We start from the raw sequence: 16,821 nt of genomic DNA, 5'->3' as shown, positions 1-16,821 counted from the left end.
AAGAACAATTCCCTTTTTGTTCAATTTTCCGTTTCTTACTACTGTCTTTACTTAATAAGGACAATTTTTATTAAAATTTTACAATAAAATTTTTATTATAAATTTTACAGTGAAGATCTCTCACTGTTCAGAGACAACTATTTCAAATTTCAGTAATTAGAATTACTGACAAGAATCATGGTCATTTTTTTTTTAAAGATTTTATTTATTTATTTGTTTGAGAGAGAGAGAGAGAAAGCACAAGCAGGCAGACTGGCAGGCAGAGGCAGAGAGAGAAGCTGGCTCCCCGCTGAGCAAGGAGCCCAATTCGAGACTCGATTCCAGGACCCTGGGATCATGACCTGAGCTGAAGGCAGCAGCTTAACTGACTGAGCCACCCAGGCGTCCCCACGGTCATTATTTCTACCAATATTTCCATTTCAAATTTTGCAGCTTTTAAAGTTACCAAAAAAACATGATCTTTTTTGTAATTTGGACAGCTGTTCCTGGGCTTTGATTACCAGTACAAAATCATGCGAACTGGGATTCCTGGGAGAGTCAATCTGTTAAGGGTACCACTCTTGCCTTTGGCTTGGGCCCTGACCTCAGGGTTGTGGCATCAAGCCCTGTGTTAGGTCCGTGTTTGGCTCTGAGTCTGCTTGGGTTTCTCTCTTTCCCTCTCCCTCTGCCCCTCCTCCCACTCCCACTATCTTTCCCTAAAATAAATAGATCTCTTAAAAAAAATCTGTGAATTAAGTAAAATATGAATGCAATGCATGTATTGCTTTCCTAATTTGCAAAAAGTGTGAGCAATTTCTCCTAGAACCCTAGACTTGCTCTAATGAACAAAATACTTCCAAATACTCTGCCTCTAAGCAATAATAAAGAGAAAATTACCTGGTCACACAAACAGGTTCAAAATTTCCTGCTTTCATCCACAACTCAAGAATTCTCTTTCAGGGGATATTTTACCAACATCTGAGTACCACCTAAGGCAAGATGTGTAGTGAGGATATTGCCTGTTAATAGTTAAGACTACATGTGAGGGGTGTTTGATGCTCCTTTTATAAAGATTTCAGGCTGATCACGTGGCCAAGTTCTCTACGTCATTTCAGTGAAATTGCAAACACTTGGAGAGCAGGAAGCCCGCAGAAGCAATGACCCAGAAAGGTGGTTTAATAGGATATACTGCTTTTTGGTGGAGCTGCTTTGACCTGAAACTGAGAAGTAGTAGTGCCTATAACTTTGAATGCGCTATGGAGGTGGAAAGTGATAAAGAAAAAAGGATATCGGGTCAGCCCTCACTGTAAAAAATGACTTCCACTGGGGAAAAACACTGTCATCAGTACTGACAACAGAAAAATATTTATTAAATCCACTGGTTTAAGTTTAAGTGTAATTCTAAAGTCAGTAGAATGATTTTGAACAACTCTGTTTCCTGGAAAGAAAAAAAATAAGTATCAGTTCACTCCCTTTGGAGAAATTTGAAAGAGATAGTAGCTACTCCATCATGTCCAATCATAGCAAATATCTAGATGGCAAAATTGAAGTCAACTAATATTTGATATTAATTGCAGCATAAGTAACTAATATGTAAAGATTTTAATGCAATAAAGTTATATTTTAAATGGGATATCTAGCTTATTTCTGTTTGAATTCTACAAGATGCTCCCTGCTTCTACCATTTTAAAATACAAGCATAATTGTTATGGTTTGAATGGTCTGTGCTCCGCCCCCACCTCCCCACCCCCATTCATGTGGTGAAATCCTAATCTCTAAAATGATGGTATGAAGAGGTGGGGATCTTTGGGAGGAGCTTAGTCCCTAAGGGTAGAGCCCTCATGCCCTTATAAGTTCCACAGAGCTCCCCAGCCCCTTCCACCACCTGAGTATAAAGCAAGAAAGAGCCAGCTATGTGAACCAGGAGGAGAATCCTCACCAAAACACAACCATCTTGGCTCCTTCATCTTAGACTTCCCTGTTTCCAGGGGATGAGAAAAAAACTTTCGTTATATATAATCTATCCAGTCTGTGGTATTTTGTTGTAACAGCTCCAAGAGTCTAAAGAGACTAAGACTAATTAAATGAAGAAAGCCTTAAAGGTAGCAATCAATAAAGTAATGAAATGAGATTTCAATGTGAAACTTAAGAAATTTAAGACAAAAGAGAGAGAGAACATGCGCATGAGAGAGAATAGAGGACTCCACCCTGGCTACACATTTAATTCTGAGAAGAGCTGCATCTCTGAATATTAAAACTGATATGCTGGAATTTAAACATAAGCATGCACAATGGAAGAGTTGGCAGGCCAAGAAAGATTAAAAAAATCTTTTGTATTAGATGTTCCTGTGACAGGATATGAGCATTTTATCAAAAGCAAGAAAAAAAAATCATTTTTTCATTCCTCCATAGTGAATTGAGCTGAATTTCTAAACCACAAGACTGTACACATTCACAGGGAGATAATTTATCCAGTGCGATTGACTAAACAATCCACCAGATATCTCATATATGTAACCTCCGAAGAGAAACCAGAAAGCATTTGTATTAGTTTGCTGGGCTGCCAAAACAAAGTACCACAGCCTGGTGGCTTCAACAGTGGAAATTTTTCTTAAAATTCTGGAGTCTAGAAGTCTGAGATCCAGGTGTACCAGGCTTTGTTTCTTCCAAGCCCTCTCTCTTTGGCTTTGTAGATGGTGGCCTTCTCTGTCTTCACATAGTCTTTCTTCTCTTTGTGCCTGTATCGTAGTCTCTTCTTATAAGGACAAGAGTCATTTTGGATTAGAGTATACCATAGTGGATTCATTTTTACCTAGTTTTTTCTTTAAGGACCTTATCTCCACATATAGCCACATTCTGAGCAACAGAGTTCTCCTAACTCTCCAATGAGAATTTGGGAGGGGCGTAATTCAGCCCACTATATCATTATTCAGCTCTGTTAGAAAGGACTGCACACAAGACCTGCTGATCTTTTCCCCTCTTTTTACCCTTGCTTCTTCACAGTGGCATACAACATGTAACACAACACCCAATATCCAAATGGTTACTTAGGGAGTCAGGAGTTCTCAGTTACACTGGGAAGCATATAATGTGGTATATACACACATTATATCAGAGTAATTTGAAGATCTGAACAAAGCTTACCATGTTAATCTTGAAAATATTAAAAAGAAAGTGTGTGGCTTAATGCATATATAAGAATTAATATCTTTAGGGCGCCTGGGTGGCTCAGTGAGTTAAGCTTCTGCCTTCAGCTCAGGTCATGAGCCCAGGGTCCTGGGATCGAGCCCTGCATCGGGCTCTCTGTTCAGCAGGGAGCCTGCTTCCTCCTCTCTGTCTGCCTGTCTCTCTGCCTGTTGTGATCTCTCTCTGTGTCAGATGAATAAAATCTTTAAAAAAAAAAAAAAAAGAATATCTTTAAAGGTAAAAATAAGGGGGGAGGAGTCAAGATGGTGGAGAAGTAGCAGGCTGAGACTGCTTCAGCTAGCCGGAGATCAGCTAGATAGCTTATCTAAAGATTGCAAACACCTGAAAATCCATCGGCAGATCGAAGAGAAGAAGAGCAGCAATTCTGGAAACAGAAAAACAACCACTTTCTGAAAGGTAGGACCGGCGGAGAAGTGAATCCAAAGCGACGGGAAGATAGACCCCGGGGGGAGGGGCCGGCTCCCGGCAAGCGGCGGAGCAACGGCGCACAAAATCAGGACTTTTAAAAGTCTGTTCCGCTGAGGGACATCGCTCCAGAGGCTAAACCGGGGCGAAGCCCACGCGGGTTCAGCGTGGCCTCAGGTCCCGCAGGGTCACAGAAGGATCAGGGGTGTCTGAGTGTCGCAGAACTTGCGGGTATTGGAACGGGAAAGCCGGCTACAGAGACAGAGCCGACAGTAAGCTCACAGCTCGGTGTTACCTTGAACTGGTCGCAGGCTCAGAGAGCTCGGAGCCCGGCCGGAGGTCAGGCAGACGGGAGTAACTGGGCACTGTTCTCTGAGGGCGCACTGAGGAGTGCGGCCCTGGGCTCTCGGCTCCTCCGGGCCGGAGACCAGGAGGCCGCCATTTGTATTCCCGTCCTCCAGAACTCTACGGAAAGCGCTCAGGGAACAAAAGCTCCTGAAAGCAAACCCGAGCGGATTACTCACCCCGGCCCCGGGTAAGGGCGGTGTAATTCCGCCTGGGGCAAAGACACTTGAGAATCACTACAACAGGCCCCTCCCCCAGAAGATCAACAAGAAATCCAGCCGAGACCAAGTTCACCTACCAAGGAGTGCGGTTTCAATACCAAGGAGAGCAGCAGAATTCCAGAGGAGGAGAAAGCCAAGCACGGAACTCATGGCTTTTTCCCTGTGATTTTTTTTTAGTCTTGCAGTTAATTTAATTTTTTTCTTTTTCATTTTTTTTTTTTTTTCTCGCCTTCGGGTAAAATTTTTTTTTTTTTTAACTGTTACCTTTTTTGTTTTTAACGATTTTTTACTAGTTTATCTAATATATATATTTTTTCTTTTTTACATTTTTCTTAGGTGTTTTCCTTTTTTTTTTAATTCTTTTCTTTTCTTTTTTCTTTTTTTTTTTTTTTCTTTTTTCTTTTTTTTTCTTTCTTCCTTTTTGAACCTCTTTTTATCCCCTTTCTCCCCCCTCACGATTTTGGATCTCTTCTAATTTGGTTAAAGCATTTTTTCCTGGGGTTGTTGCCACCCTTTTAGTATTTTACTTGCCCCTTCATATACTCTTATCTGGACAAAATGACAAGACGGAAAAATTCAACACAAAAAAAAGAACAAGAGGCAGTACCGAAGGCTAGGGACCTAATCAATACAGAAATTGGTAATATGTCAGATCTAGAGTTCAGAATGACAATTCTCAAGGTTCTAGCCGGGCTCGAAAAAGGCATGGAAGATATTAGAGAAACCCTCTCGAGAGATATAAAAGCCCTTTCTGGAGAAATAAAAGAACTAAAATCTAACCAAGTTGAAATAAAAAAAGCTATTAATGAAGTGCAATCAAAAATGGAGGCTCTCACTGCTAGGATAAATGAGGCAGAAGAAAGAATTAATGATATAGAAGACCAAATGACAGAGAATAAAGAAGCTGAGCAAAAGAGGGACAAACAGCTACTGGACCACGAGGGGAGAATTCGAGAGATAAGTGACACCATAAGACGAAACAACATTAGAATAATTGGGATTCCAGAAGAAGAAGAAAGAGAGAGGGGAGCAGAAGGTATACTGGAGAGAATTATTGGGGAGAATTTCCCCAATATGGCAAAGGGAACGAGCATCAAAATTCAGGAGGTTCAGAGAACGCCCCTCAAAATCAATAGGAATAGGCCCACACCCCGTCACCTAATAGTAAAATTTACAAGTCTCAGTGACAAAGAGAAAATCCTGAAAGCAGCCCGGGAAAAGAAGTCTGTAACATACAATGGTAAAAATATTAGATTGGCAGCTGACTTATCCACAGAGACCTGGCAGGCCAGAAAGAGCTGGCATGATATTTTCAGAGCACTAAACGAGAAAAACATGCAGCCAAGAATACTATATCCAGCTAGGCTATCATTGAAAATAGAAGGAGAGATTAAAAGCTTCCAGGACAAACAAAAACTGAAAGAATTTGCAAATACCAAACCAGCTCTACAGGAAATCTTGAAAGGGGTCCTCTAAGCAAAGAGAGAGCCTACAAGTGGTAGATCAGAAAGGAACAGAGACCATATACAGTAACAGTCAACTTACAGGCAATACAATGGCACTAAATTCATATCTCTCAATAGTTACCCTGAATGTTAATGGGCTAAATGCCCCTGTCAAAAGACACAGGGTATCAGAATGGATAAAAAAACAAAACCCATCTCTATGTTGCCTCCAAGAAACTCATTTTAAGCCCGAAGACACCTCCAGATTTAAAGTGAGGGGGTGGAAAAGAATTTACCATGCTAATGGACATCAGAAGAAAGCAGGAGTGGCAATCCTTATATCAGATCAATTAGATTTTAAGCCAAAGACTATAATAAGAGATGAGGAAGGACACTATATCATACTCAAAGGGTCTGTCCAACAAGAAGATTTAACAATTTTAAATATCTATGCCCCCAACGTGGGAGCAGCCAACTATATAAACCAATTAATAACAAAATCAAAGAAACACATCAACAATAATACAATAATAGTAGGGGACTTTAACACTCCCCTCACTGAAATGGACAGATCATCCAAGCAAAAGATCAGCAAGGAAATAAAGGCCTTAAACGACACACTGGACCAGATGGACATCACAGATATATTCAGAATATTTCATCCCAAAGCAACAGAATACACATTCTTCTCTAGTGCACATGGAACATTCTCCAGAATAGATCATATCCTCGGTCCTAAATCAGGACTCAACCGGTATCAAAAGATTGGGATCATTCCCTGCATATTTTCAGACCACAATGCTCTAAAGCTAGAACTCAACCACAAAAGGAAGTTTGGAAAGAACCCAAATACATGGAGACTAAACAGCATCCTTCTAAAGAATGAATGGGTCAACCGGGAAATTAAAGAAGAATTGAAAAAAATTATGGAAACAAATGATAATGAAAATACAACGGTTCAAAATCTGTGGGACACAACAAAGGCAGTCCTGAGAGGAAAATATATAGCGGTACAAGCCTTTCTCAAGAAACAAGAAAGGTCTCAGGTACACAACCTAACCCTACAGCTAAAGGAGCTGGAGAAAGAACAAGAAAGAAACCCTAAGCCCAGCAGGAGAAGAGAAATCATAAAGATCAGAGCAGAAATCAATGAAATAGAAACCAAAAAAACAATAGAACAAATCAACGAAACTAGGAGCTGGTTCTTTGAAAGAATTAATAAAATTGATAAACCCCTGGCCCGACTTATCAAAAAGAAAAGAGAAAGGACCCAAATAAATAAAATCATGAATGAAAGAGGAGAGATCACAACTAACACCAAAGAAATACAAACTATTATAAGAACATACTATGAGCAACTCTACGCCAATAAATTTGACAATCTGGAAGAAATGGATGCATTCCTAGAAACATATAAACTACCACAACTGAACCAGGAAGAAATAGAAAGCCTGAACAGACCCATAACCAGTAAGGAGATTGAAACAGTCATTAAAAATCTCCAAACAAACAAAAGCCCAGGGCCAGACGGCTTCCCGGGGGAATTCTACCAAACATTTAAAGAAGAACTAATTCCTATTCTCCTGAAACTGTTCCAAAAAATAGAAATGGAAGGAAAACTTCCAAATTCATTTTATGAGGCCAGCATCACCTTGATCCCAAAACCAGACAAGGATCCCATCAAAAAAGAGAGCTATAGACCAATATCCTTGATGAACACAGATGCGAAAATACTCAACAAAATACTGTAAGCCAATAGGATTCAACAGTACATTAAAAGGATTATTCACCATGACCAAGTGGGATTTATCCCAGGGCTGCAAGGTTGGTTCAACATCCGCAAATCAGTCAATGCGATACAACACATCAATAAAAGAAAGAACAAGAACCATACGATACTCTCAATAGATGCTCAAAAAGCATTTGACAAAGTACAGCATCCCTTCCTGATCAAAACTCTTCAAAGTGTAGGGATAGAGGGCACATACCTCAATATCATCAAAGCCATCTATGAAAAACCCACCGCAAATATCATTCTCAATGGAGAAAAACTGAAAGCTTTTCCGCTAAGGTCAGGAACACGGCACGGATGTCCATTATCACCACTGCTATTCAACATAGTACTAGAGGTCCTAGCCTCAGCAATCAGACAACAAAAGGAAATTAAAGGCATCCAAATCGGCAAAGAAGAAGTCAAATTATCACTCTTCGCAGATGATATGATACTATATGTGGAAAACCCAAAAGACTCCACTCCAAAACTGCTAGAACTTATACAGGAATTCAGTAAAGTGTCAGGATATAAAATCAATGCACAGAAATCAGTTGCATTTCTCTACACCAACAGCAAGACAGAAGAAAGAGAAATTAAGGAGTCAATCCCATTTAAAATTGCACCCAAAACCATAAGATACCTAGGAATAAACCTAACCAAAGAGACACAGAATCTATACTCAGGAAACTATAAAGTACTCATGAAAGAAATTGAGGAAGACACAAAGAAATGGAAAAATGTTCCATGTTCCTGGATTGGAAGAATAAATATTGTGAAAATGTCTATGCTACCTAAAGCAATCTACACATTTAATGCAATTCCTATCAAAGTACCATCCATCTTTTTCAAAGAAATGGAACAAATAATGCTAAAATTTATATGGAACCAGAAAAGACCTCGAATAGCCAAAGGGATATTGAAAAAGAAAGCCAACGTTGGTGGCATCACAATTCCGGACTTCCAGCTCTATTACAAAGCTGTCATCATCAAGACAGCATGGTACTGGCACAAAAACAGACACATAGATCAATGGAACAGAATAGAGAGCCCAGAAATAGACCCTCAACTCTATGGTCAACTAATCTTCGACAAAGCAGGAAAGAATGTCCAATGGAAAAAAGACAGCCTCTTCAATAAATGGTGCTGGGAAAATTGGACAGCCACATGCAGAAAAATGAAATTGGACCATTTCCTTACACCACACACAAAAATAGACTCAAAATGGATGAAGGACCTCAATGTGCGAAAGGAATCCATCAAAATCCTTGAGGAGAACACAGGCAGCAACCTCTTTGACCTCAACCGCAGCAACATCGTCCTAGGAACAACGCAAAAGGCAAGGGAAGCAAGGGCAAAAGTGAACTATTGGGATTTCATCAAGATCAAAAGCTTTTGCACAGCAAAGGAAACAGTTAACAAAATCAAAAGACAACTGACAGAATGGGAGAAGATATTTGCAAATGACATATCAGATAAAGGACTAGTGTCCAGAATCTATAAAGAACTTAGCAAACTCAACACCCAAAGAACAAATAATCCAATCAAGAATTGGGCAGAGGACATGAACAGACATTTCTGCAAAGAAGACATCCAGATGGCCAACAGACACATGAAAAAGTGCTCCATATCACTCGGCATCAGGGAAATACAAATCAAAACCACAATGAGATATCACCTCACACCAGTCAGAATGGCTAAAATCAACAAGTCAGGAAATGACAGATGCTGGCGAGGATGCGGAGAAAGGGGAACCCTCCTACACTGTTGGTGGGAATGCAAGCTGGTGCAGCCACTCTGGAAAACAGCATGGAGGTTCCTCAAAATGTTGAAAATAGAACTGCCCTATGACCCAGCAATTGCACTATTGGGTATTTACCCTAAGGATACAAACGTAGTGATCCAAAGGGGCACATGCACCCGAATGTTTATAGCAGCAATGTCCACAATAGCCAAACTATGGAAAGAACCTAGATGTCCATCAACAGATGAATGGATCAAGAAGATGTGGTATATATACACAATGGAATACTATGCAGCCATCAAAAGAAATGAAATCTTGCCATTTGCGACAACATGGATGGAACTAGAGCGTATCATGCTTAGCGAAATAAGTCAAGCAGAGAAAGACAACTATCATATGATCTCCCTGATATGAGGAAGTGGTGATGCAACATGGGGGCTTAAGTGGGTAGGAGAAGAATAAATGAACCAAGATGGGATTGGGAGGGAGACAAACCATAAGTGACTTTTAATCTCACAAAACAAACTGAGGGTTGCTGGGGGGAGGGGGTTTGGGAGAAGGAGGTGGGATTATGGACATTGGGGAGGGTATGTGCTTTGGTGAGTGCTGTGAAGTGTGTAAACCTGGTGATTCACAGACCTGTACCCCTGGGGATAGAGTATTATGCCTCCATCAGAAAGGATGAATACCCAACTTTTGTAGCAACATGGACGGGACTGGAAGAGATTATGCTGAGTGAAATAAGTCAAGCAGAGAGAGTCAATTATCATATGGTTTCACTTATTTGTGGAGCATAACAAATAGCATGGAGGACATGGGGATTTAGAGTGGAGAAGGGAGTTGGGGGAAATTGGAAGGGGAGGTGAACCATGAGAGACTATGGACTCTGAAAAACAATCTGAGGGTTTTGAAGGGACAGGGGGTGGGAGGTTGGGGTACCAGGTGGTGGGTATTATAGAGGGCACGGATTGCATGGAGCACGGGGTGTGGTGCAAAAATAATGAATACTGTTATGCTGGAAATAAAAAATAAATAAATAAATAAATAAATAAATAAATAAATAAATAAAAATAAAGGTGAAAATAAATTTTCAAATTGGGCAATTTATGTTTTAAAATTACAAAAGAGACCAAATTCAAAAGAAAATATGCAATGGTGGAGAAAAAAAAAAAGTAAATTTCCACGGATGAAACTCTGAAGAGAAAACTAGTAAGAAAGCAGTGCCTGGGTGGCTTAGTCAGTTAAGCGTCTGCCTTCAGCTCAAGTCATGACCCCCGGGGTTCTAGGATCAAGCCCCGTATTGGGCTCCTTGCTCAGTGGGGAGCCTGCTTCTCCCTCTCCCCCTGCCTGCTGCTCCCCCTACTTGTGCTCTCTCTCGCGGTCAAAGAAATAAAATTAAAAAAAAAAAAAAAAGAAGTTCACTAAACCTAGAGGTCTAAGTAAAATGATAAAACAACAAAATGAGATGAAAAGGTGAGTTTGGAGTAAGAAAAAAAATGAAATCCCAAAGGAACAAATTAGAGAATTATGAAAAATATTAGACCAAATTATAGAGTTGCTATTTCCCAAATACCATCATATTGGCCATTAAGATTTAACGTATGACTTTGTGAAGACCACAAACATTCCACTTACGGCACTGTCATTAAAGAAAACTTCAACATATTCCCTGTGAAGTCAGAAATAAGAGGTGGCATGACTTAGTTAATTAGAAAGAATATAATAGAGAGGACACACAAAATGATCCTAGTTTAGGACAACTGGCATCCACAAACTAGAGAAGGTAACAAACATAAACCCTTTTAAGATCCTTAAACACACTCTGAAGGCTACTGAAATTTAGGAGAAACTGTGTTACTAAGACCCTAATCACTCCATGATTCATTCTTCCTTCTTGCAACAGAACAATTTGGATTTTCTTGCGTGGTGTTCCCAGCTGGAGAATGACCTTCTCAGGCTCCATTGTAGCTATGTATGACCATTGGTTAAGTTTGTGCCAAATGATGCAAGCAGATGTGAAAAGTACAACTTTCAGGTCACATTTTTATAAATGATATTCTTAACCTTTCCTTTTTGAAAGCTCATTAGATGGTAGTAAATTAATTGCAACTAAAGTATTAACCCACAACAATGGAAAGAATATAAGTTGATCTATCAATACAAAAGAGTTTTCCATTAGATTCTGCAACCTGAAAGAAAGAAAAACTATAGTAACCAATAAATGGAGCACAATTTAAAAAGCTATTCTCTAGAACACAGCCTGAATTTGGTACTGTAAAAAGACAGTACATTTTCCACAAAGGACTAAGAAATGCTCCAAATTTGAAGACTTTTATAAAAGACAGTAGTGACAAATCTGACAGAATACCTGAGGAATAATGACCTTATAAAGAACTGTCGTATCTGTAAAAGTGAGCCTAATAACAAGGAGCAAAAATGAAAGGTTCCTCTCTAAACTAATTTACCGAATGGTTTGTGGAAAATTGGGCAAACTAGTGCATGCACTGTTATCTCAGAATGAAGATCCACATGTTCTGGTATTTTGGAAGCTTGCCTTATTCAAAAGAACACAGGGGCACAATGTAAACATCTCTGTGAGGAAACATTCAAAAATACTAGCTTGAATATTTCAAAAATCAATCCCATAAAAGGGGAATGGGTTAGATTAGATTAACAGAACCTAAATAGGCATAATAAACAAATGCAGCGAGTGAATATTGGTTGTATACTGATATTAAAAATATAGCTGGGGGGGGGCGCCTGAGTGGCTCAGTGGGTTAAGCCTCTGCCTTCAGCTCAGTTTATGATCTCAGGGTCCTGGGATCGAGCCCCGCATCGGGCACTCTGCTCAGCAGGGAGCCTGCTTCCTCCTCTCTCTCTCTGCCTGTCTTCTGCCTACTTGTGATCTCTCTGTCAAATAAATAAAATCTTTAAAAAAAAAAATATATATATATATATATATATATAGCTGGGAAAGATATTCTAAGAGATATGCATTTAGGTCAGAGATCTCCTTTGCTGTGATATTGATACTGTAGTTGTGCAGAAGAAGGTCTTGCTTTTTTAGAGATGCCTGCTGAGGAATCATGATGTCTTCTTTATCTCATGTTCCCCAGAAAACAGCTGTCTAGGAGCTGAGACAAATATAGATGGGGTAATGTTTCATTGAGAGCAAGGTGGAAAGCATGAGAGGAAATGAAAGTGAGGCGGGGAAGACAAGCTAATTAAAGGGAGTGAATTAAATATTTGAGACATACCTTGCAGAAAACAAAAGCTGTTTGATCTGTCTTAGAGGGTATCTCCAGAAAGACTGTATGAAGCTACAGCACATGTAGAAACGACATGGCATGCTATTCATCCATTAGTTCTTCCCATCTCTTACGAGTTATTGGTCACTGTCCACTCAGCAGAAAGAAACAAACCACACTCATACCTTTGTAGTTATAATTGCATTAGACCGGACCATCACTGTAGCAGCCACTGATCTCCCACACGTGTTTCCGACCTCTGCACCATCCTGACGTCACTGCTTCATGATGTTACCATCCCTTCACCAACATCAATGTGGCTTCTGTTGCCTTCAGAATGAAAAACAGCCCAACTTCAAATCCATCCCTGAGCTCCTACTTTACAGTGCCATTCCTGGCACCAATTATACCATTTCCTAGAAAACAGAGCCTGAGAAAAAAATTGTATGTGCTAAGACTGAATGGGGGTGGGGATGATTTCAGAGACGCAGGCATGAGAGCAATGGAGGAGTGAGGCAAGGAAAGAGGGGCAGCAATTTGAGGTGCTGCATTCCTGAGCTGGCCTCAGTTCCACAGCTTGGTGGTTTGGCTGCACAGGCCACCTCCGGAGAGGCTGTACAAATCTACTGCATCTCGAACTAGTTTGTGAGGTGGAAATAGGGAAAAGAAAATAAATTCATCAGCTGCTTCTTCCTCTTTGCTCCCATGTCTCATTATCAAAATCATTTCCATGAAACTTAACTCTGCCTCATTCCCAGGTTGTATCACCTGACCACCAGGCAGGTTATAGTGAAGCGAGAATCCCTGCAGTCCAATCCAGCCAGGGAGCAGGTACAGTGGTCCCTCCTCACAGGCATCGAGGCATGGGACTCTTAGGTCTATGGTAGCATCAGTGTCACAACTTTGACAACTGTGAAAATGGCATGAGCCTTAGCCAAAGCTGTTTTGGTAAGGAAGCCCAGCAAGAGTTGAGGCCTGAGAAAGGGGATGAGAAGTTCTGGAATGTTCTAAATCTGGGTCTGGTACAGACCTGCAACATACTTTCAAATGGTTTGGAAAAAAATGATGGATAAAGGGAGTAAAAATAATAATGTTTGACTAGAGGACACACATGCATGTGAACACATTATATTTAGATTTTCTATATTTGAAAACTTTCAAAGTTGAAAAAAATCAAAGTCATAAAAATAATAAGCATGATTTCTGAAGATGAAAAAAATATAACTGACATTTTAAGAAATTTCACAAAAGGAAGGACTAAAAAAGGAGTTGTTGGAAATACAGGAAATACACAGAATCAATGTGTAAGTATAATATTTCTTTTCCTTTTTAACTTTTAAATGATGCTTTTTAAATGTTTTATTTAAATTTCAATAGACACTGCACTCTATTTAAAAAAAAAATCCTGTAATTCTAACTGTATACATGCATGTAACAATTTAACTTGTTATATATCTGCTGCAGTTGATGGACACAGTATTCTGAAGTGTGAACACATTTAAGCAAACTAAAAGAGGAAGATTGGCTAAAGCATTGGGGTAGCATGAAAGGAGAGACTTCTTTAGAATATGGCTGCACAGCTTTCTGCTGATGTGACAAGTCTGTGCGAAACAAGACATGGAACCCGTGCAAGGACTTTTGACCTTTAAAATTGCAGTGATTCTGACCAAGAAGCTTCTGCAAGAGAGATTTCAGCAAATATTAGCTTCCTCTGGAAAAGACAAGATAACTTAATGTGAAATTAGTTTCAAATTTTGATTATTACATGATACCAGGCATTTTTATTGAATTGGAACAATTTTGCCTCTTTAAGTGACCAGAGAAACTTAAATTATTTTAGAGCAAGTATAAGAATCAAGAGGCTCACACATGTTATCACATAAGATGAAGGATACTTTTAGCATTTGGTATTTTAAAGGGCACTGTGAGACTCAAAATTTTCATTGTTGCATCTTATGATTCTTGTTTCATTCAACAAGTCTTTTTCATAAACATATGATAAGGATGGCAATTTTTATGTAAATGTTTTTGCTTCTCTGAATTTTGTGTAATTTTATATATTTGTAAGACAATTTTTTAAAAACACATTTAAAAATAAGCAATTTTAAATATTTAATTTTGGATACACACACGCATACACACACATATGCCTAATGTGTATATATGCTTATTTTTTTGAACTTGAATCATTAACATTTACCAATGTTATGGACACTTACCATTTCTTTTATGACATTTTATCAAAGTCTTTAGGAAAATTATTCTATGTATAACAATTTTCCTCTGGAAAAGTATAATCTACTTTTGAGATGTTACTTTATGATTCTAGTAATGAAAGGAAGGGGCTGCCTGACACTTGTTTTTCTAGAAAAGCTAGAGAAATTGACAAGTGTCAGGTCAGAAGGAAGCAAAGGGAGAAGAGAAAGTACTTCGGGGTTGCAACGTAAGGAGTGTCTGATGCTCACTCGAATATATATATATGTATATATACATATATATATATAAAGCTTTTATACAATGTGTGTATGTGTTAAAATTAAAGCTTTGCAGTAAAGCAGACATGCAAACTCCTGGTTTATCTCTACAGCTTGAAAAACACCACCATTTGGAAGAATCAGCTATAGCTACAGTACTACTTAGCAGACAGGTTTCTCTTTGTTCTTTACAGAAAATCCTAAGCCCTTCAGAGTAGAGACAGATTCTACATTTGTTTTTTCATTTCCCCCAAGGGACAATGATTTCTATTTGGAATAAAATGTTCACAGACAAATATCACAGGACTGAGTTCAAGTCTTAAGGAAGTCTTTCTCTCATCTCTCCTATTAGACACACACACACACACAAAGACACATACTTACTAATCATGTTTTATATATTTGGGCAAGGCTTTTAATGCTGTTAGCCTCAATTTCCTTATCTACACACTAGGAGTAACTATACCGTCTCTAAAATCTCTAAAATACATACAGCATGTGAGGTATTTTGGTGAGTACATTTAAGTAATTAGGGGATTTCTATATAAGATTTTACTAATAGTTATACTACAAATATTAAAAGGCAGGAGCTTATCACTACAGCTTTCAATTACGTTAATTTAGGACATTATCGTAAATGGACTAAATTTTGGCCAAGTGTAACTTTTTTTTTTTTAATGGTGGTTAGATCCAGTTTTGTGCACATAGGAGATTTTATAGTACATTGTTTCAAAATTTCTGCAGTAAAAGGAATGTAACAAAGTGCAACACTAAAAGCACTATGGTAAAAGCATTTTAGGTGAATTAAGCTTTCTATGAGTATAAAGGAACACAAAAAATGTTATTTAAAATCAAATAACATCTACCTATTTGAAGTCATAATGACTTCAGACCATTGGACTATCACAACATTATACAACCCTTCACAGCAAAGGACTGATGAGTCCACAATACACACTAAACATTCAGAGAAAATCGACCGATTTTTATCTCTACTTTTATAAATTTTGACCTCAGAAAGCCTGTGATAAAAGGCTACTGTACCTTCAGATTTTTTTGCTGTTCATTTTTGAAATGTAATTAAGCTTCAGCCCTATTATTCCTTGACAATGGAAAAGCCATCGATTGTGCTGCTTTTGAAATCCTGTATCACATTAGGCACTTTCTAATAATGATGCCCTTGGCTTAAGAAGAAGAGAAAATTGACTTGACCTAATTAAAAACTCTGAAGATCCTGTCTATTATTTTTTCATAGAACTTATTTGGGCCATATGCCAATTATAGAATGAACATGTAAAAAATCTTCTGTCAAATGGAGATAAAATAAAATGATATATGGTAAAGTAAATCAGATTGTAAGAAGTGAGATTTGTCAGACTATAAAATTTCTAAGCAGAATGCACATCAGTGAAGTTTCAAAATGGGAGCACATTCATCTCTGTTAGTCTCGAGTGCCTTAGGTCCAAAAAAAGAATAGGGCTTTGCCAAGAAAGGTGAGTTGGTAGTATAAAAGCACCTCTCTTCAAGCATAATTACTACAAACTTCAGTGAATAATGAAGAAGCTCTTATTATCTTGATACCATCTTTCCACCTCCTTCCACTTTATTTTCTCTTACAATGAAATAGTCCACATTATTATTTCTGAGTGAATCCAAAGCCAGGAAGCCACAGACAGCTTGGAAGGTTTTCAACTTGCAGTCTTCATTCTAAGTCAGAACTACTTGAATTCACCAATAAGCAAGTCAAAATAAGAAATGAAGTTCGGTCTCCTGTTACACCTCAAAAACCTAACTACAGTCACTATTGTTTAACACATCAAAATCTATTTCATGAAATCTCTAACATCTATCTTTCTTTTTATCTTTTATGTATTTAGAATTGTCTATTGCTTCCCTGTGCTCTGTGCTTCCTCACCACATTGTATAAAATGGTCAAACAGTTGCTGTTTTCCTAGTTGTGTGCATAATATTTTATGACAATT

At 38.6% G+C, this 16,821-nt stretch overlaps 1 long non-coding RNA gene across 1 annotated transcript; it reads right to left on the bottom strand.

Annotated features, from left to right (window-relative positions):
- Positions 1-2,521: 2,521 nt before the first annotated feature.
- Positions 2,522-15,687, bottom strand: LOC116585845. The gene is made up of 3 exons (XR_004283788.1): positions 15,673-15,687; positions 2,812-2,816; positions 2,522-2,569 (listed from the first exon to the last, which is right to left on the bottom strand). It is a non-coding gene; the product is annotated as an uncharacterized LOC116585845 (long non-coding RNA).
- Between the last annotated feature and the right edge of the window lie 1,134 nt (positions 15,688-16,821).

This window comes from Mustela erminea, chromosome 3 (genome assembly GCF_009829155.1).
Source record: "Mustela erminea isolate mMusErm1 chromosome 3, mMusErm1.Pri, whole genome shotgun sequence".
In the NCBI taxonomy this organism is placed as follows: domain Eukaryota; kingdom Metazoa; phylum Chordata; class Mammalia; order Carnivora; family Mustelidae; genus Mustela; species Mustela erminea.
Note: the sequence above shows the minus strand (reverse complement) of the source record. Positions and strands in the feature narration are given on the sequence as shown.